Source organism: Lolium rigidum, chromosome 2 (assembly GCF_022539505.1).
Source record: "Lolium rigidum isolate FL_2022 chromosome 2, APGP_CSIRO_Lrig_0.1, whole genome shotgun sequence".
Taxonomy (NCBI): Eukaryota; Viridiplantae; Streptophyta; class Magnoliopsida; order Poales; family Poaceae; genus Lolium; species Lolium rigidum.
In genome coordinates this window covers 69,121,449-69,126,298 of record NC_061509.1, presented here as the reverse complement: position 1 = coordinate 69,126,298, position 4,850 = coordinate 69,121,449, and the positions used below count along the sequence as shown (strand labels likewise).

Genomic DNA, 4,850 nt, shown 5'->3' with positions numbered 1-4,850 from the left:
GGCGTAAATTTTGAGCGCGTTTGCGTCTCGGCGGATAGCCCGATCGCAATGCGTCGGGCCTCTAGGCTGGGGCGTAGGCGCATATTTTGACCGCCAGCCCCAAACGGTTGTTTCTCGTCCGTTTACGTTGAGTCGGTGGAGATGTTCTAACTTAATATGTTTGGATATCACGTCTAGCGAGGTTTGTACATAACTTTTTTTTGTCTGGTCCTATCTCTGCCTTTTTATTATTTCGTAGTTATGCCTTTCAACTAGAGGCTGAGATATGCTGAAAGGTGCAACCGCTGCAACTCCAAGCTTTCCATTCTGTAGCACGATGAGACGTTCAAATTCTAGCTTGCAAAATGTCATGTTTGATGTACACAACATAATTTCTTCTCTTTTGTAGCGAGTTGGCATGTGCACAGCAGCCTCATTCAGTTTAAGACAAAAATTAAAAAAAGTGAGCCTGTCAGACAACCTGTGGGCCACCCTGATTCAGCCTAAGCTGAATAGGAACGATCCTCTACAGCCATGGATTCAGGCGGCAACTGACCCGAGCCGTTAATCACGCTCTGGCCCACAGGTCAGATGTCATCAACCAAGCTTAAGTGCTTGCCTCCTTATTAGTCAAGGATGCAGCGGTACGATCCTATAGAACAGATCCTGTTCAAGTAAGGTCGTGCTGGGTGGGCGAGAGCACGCTATTTAAGCTGGTAGAATCGGTCTTCCACTTCCGAGGTGGGACTATCTTTGCTCCATTCAGCCACTTCGTATTCATGTCGGGCTTTTCTGCCGAATGCGAGGCTTCTAAACGGGCTGGGATTAGAAAGCCCATCACAGCACCTGCCTACCGTGCCGTCGCTCCCAGACCTCCAGTCCCCTTCGCCGCTGCTCCCAGCTTTCTCTCTTTCTCGCCGGCGGCGATGGTTCCGCAGGGCCAGAGCAGCTCACTGCAGCGCCTCAACCACGTTGAGAAGGTGACCCGTGCAGCCAAATTTCGCGTTTCTCTTCTCTAGGCCGATTGTTTGGTTCTTGAATCCTGTAGCGGCTACGTGTTTGTTTGTCTGTCTGTGCGTTTGCAGCGGATAGTGCTGGTGGTGGAGCTCGCAGGGGCGGTCATGGAGGAGCTGGGAAACTCGCCAACTGGGGACCCAAATATTGAAGAAAGGTTGTATTTTCAAGCAGCCGCTTTCTGAAGTACTCAAACGGTGCCAGCAACAAAGCAGTAGAAATCCGTTGCAGTTTGGAGTAGTTTGTGCAGGGAGTAGACCAACTAAGGTATATGTGGGATGTGTTCAATTTGTTAGTGCTTCTTTTATACCTGTCAACAATTACACTTAGGCTACCGATTCTTATCTGTGAATGCAGTACTCTAACATGTTGATGCTGTTGAACAAAATTTAATTTTCTAAAAATGGAATGAGATATTGTTGGATTGACTTGCCTCTTTTGCTTGCATATTAGTGCTTGGCTGCTCAATCCTCTGTTAGCCTGACTGCCTGGTTAGATTTTAAGGCATCAGGGGCATCCTAGTGTTACTGACATTCTAGCAGGCAGTGCTAGTTACAATGGCAGCAAGAGCTATTCTTTACAACCAGATTCAAGTTTGCTGAACCCAATCTATCAGGACGGGTGAATACCTTGCAACAATCAATTTCCTAACTTGAAGCACTGTTCCTTGAACCACCTCTATCGTGGTAGGAGTATCGGAAGTGAGGACAAAATTGAACTTGTTTTGTTACAGCACTCTATCCTAAAATAAATCATTGCTGATTAGTTGAGCAAACTATGCCGTGTCATTCTCATTTTCTGGTACCAGTTTATATTTGATTGTAGATATCAAGAAAAAAGTGTAAGGTAGGACATCTGATAGGCTATAACTGAAAGCAACATGTTGTATTAATACTGATGGTCTGAAGAAGATTTGTTCTCTTGGGACCATACGTTTTGAGAAAACACTAAAAATCTGTGATATCTGTATCTGGCTCATTTCAATCTTGTCATTCAGAAATCAGAAGATCATACTTTATATCTTATGGACATATAGTTTTTTTTTATGTGTTGAACTGTATTATGTCTCTTCATGTCATGGTACCTCTGGTTTTCTTCTCTTACAATTAATATAGCCAGGTGGTTTTACTTGTGTGGTCATCTACAAATGTGAATCTAGTCATACACAGATTGTTTCGACAGATGGTTTGATATTTGCGTCTCTTGATTGTACTGTCTTGCCAATGTAGGTGATTACATCCTTTTGTACCAATTGTTTGTCATGTTGGATTTTATTGTTCATTTACCTGTTGTTGCAACATGATGTCTTGGCTGTTAGGATATATTTGGTTCGTGTCCACACTAGCCCTACCAAATATTGGTCAGAGTTTGCTTTTAAATGTAGATGGGCTGCAGCCCAGTAAGGCAGCCCATATAGTCTACAATTACTGAAATCTCAAGGCCCATCACGTTGGCAGCTTGGGACAGCCTTGGGGGACAAAGTTTAGTCCCACATTGCTAGTTGGGAGAGAGTTGGAGTGGTATATAAGGGCTGCTGTTCTAGTCCTTCCAAGTGAGTGAGAATAGAAAGAGCCCTCGCGCACTCCTCCTACTCCGCCCGCCTCGCCTCGTCACGCACGTCGCGTTTCGTGACTCGAGTTCGAGTTCGAGACACACTCAAGAAAGCCTAAATTTTTGCTTGGTGCACCAACTGTGTTGGGTACGTGTCGACCTGCATGTGCATGTTCGCCGCGTGTCCCTGGCTTCCTACGCGTGGCAAGCAACGCGGTCGGGTAGGATCGGCTTCCCAGGCTATACAAGGAGACAGATCAGATCTAGAGAAATATACAGTTCTCAGAACTCTCTAGTCCGTCTCTCTCGCGAAGTTCCTTTTGTTGCGCTACTCTCTAGTCTTCTCCATCCCGGCGACTGCGTGCACAGCCGTCCGGGAGAGCAGGCCTCCGAAACTCCATCCGTTGAGATCCTGCACCGGGAGACGGGCGATAAGGTTTTTGGGGAGCGTCTCGGCGCGACTGCTCGCTGCTGTTCGTCTTCTTCATGGCCGATCCGACTGCTTCATCGACGACTTCGACTACACCATGGGCTACATCAACAATACCCATGGTGGTGGTGCTGCTGCTGGTGCGACCTTTCCGGTCGCGATGTACGTGTTTTTCCTCTCCTACCTTGCACTGCTACTTGTTCCATGTTCAGATCTGATGCATGTGCTTAGTCTGATGTGTGTGGTTAAGAGATGGCAGAATAAGACCCTCTTGTGGCTCACTTCTATGGGCGTGCACCGAGTTGCGGAAGGTACTCCCAGAGGTCCGCTTACTCCTGAAGAGGATAAAGCTTTCGGGGATCCCACCGTAATCTTTGTGGGTGCCGTCCTAAGTGTGCTTGGAGACAAGTTGGTTGATGCTTATCTACACATCCGAAATGGGAAGGAACTGTGGGATGCACTGGACGCTAAGTTTGGTGCTGCCGATGCCGGAGGTGAACTGTATGCTATGGAGCAGTTCAATGACTACAGAATGGTTGAGAACCGATCTGTAGTAGAACAGGCTCATGAGATACAGATCATGGCAAAGGAATTTGAGCTCCTCAAGTGTGTGCTACCGGACAAGTTTGTCGCGGGATGCATTGTCGCTAAGCTCCCCCCATTCGTGGAGGAACTTTGCCACTTCTCTGAAACATCAGAGGCATGAGTTCTCTGTTGAGAATATCATGGGCTCTCTGGATGTTGAGGAGAAGGCGAGGGCAAAAGACAAACACACCTGGAGGAACCGATGGTCGTTCGCTGCCAATATGGTGCGAAAAATGCCCACAAGTTCAAGGGAAAGAACAAGGGAGTCTCCCGGACTACCAACTTCAAGAAGAAGGGGAAAACGGAGAAGAAAGATCCTTGTCGGGTGTGTGGCGAGACAGGCCATTGGGCTAATCGCTGTCCACAATGCAAAGGAAAGAAATGTCAAGTCGGACGTAACTCAAATTCGTCAAGCATGGTCATTGGCAACACGGATGAAGGAACTACGAGGTATGATAATATATTACCTACTCGTTCTTTCGGTGTTTCAGCCTACGTAATGGTGGGTTGATACTAGTGCTAATGTTCATGTGTGTGCTAACACCTCCATGTTTATTACCTCTTATTAGGTCCGAGGTTCCTCGCAATGATGGGGAATGGGTTACATGCTACTGTTCGTGGTGTTGGCACGGTAGATCTGAAGTTTACTTCGGGAAAGATCGTGCAACTGAAGAACGTGCTGCATGTCCCTTCTATCAAGAAGAATCTCGTTAGTGGCTCCCGTCTTATGAAAGATGGGTTTAAGTTGGTGTTTGAGTCCAATAAAGTTGTACTGTCTAAGTATGGAACTTTTGTTGGAAAAGGTTATGAATGTGAGGGAATGTTGCGTTTCTCTCTAGAAGACTTCTGTGATAATGTTGTGAACCATGTAAGCACTAGTGTTAATGAAACTAATGTTTGGCATTCACGACTTTGTCATGTTAATTTCGGTTGTATGACGCGGTTTGCTGATATGAGTTTAATTCCGAAATTCACCTTTGTCAAAGGATCTAAGTGTCATGCTTGTGTGCAAGCAAAGCAGCCTCGCAAGCCTCACAAGCCTGCGAAGGAAAGAAACTTGGCACCACTAGAGCTCATACATTCAGATCTATGTGATATGAATGGTGAGTTGAGAAGAGGTGGAAAGAAATATTTCATGACTTTGATTGATGATTCCACTAGGTATTGTTATGTGTATCTCCTGAAAACTAAAGATGAGGCTCTTGATTTCTTTAAAATCTATAAGGCTGAAGTTGAGAACCAACTTGAAAGAAAGATAAAAAGGGTTCGGTCCGATCATGGTGGAGATTAC

General features: G+C 46.0%; 1 non-coding gene across 1 annotated transcript; it reads right to left on the bottom strand.

Moving 5' to 3' along the window:
- Positions 1-445: 445 nt before the first annotated feature.
- On the bottom strand, positions 446-663 carry LOC124693949. The gene has a single exon (XR_007000388.1). It is a non-coding gene; the product is annotated as a small nucleolar RNA U3 (small nucleolar RNA).
- Positions 664-4,850: the final 4,187 nt, after the last annotated feature.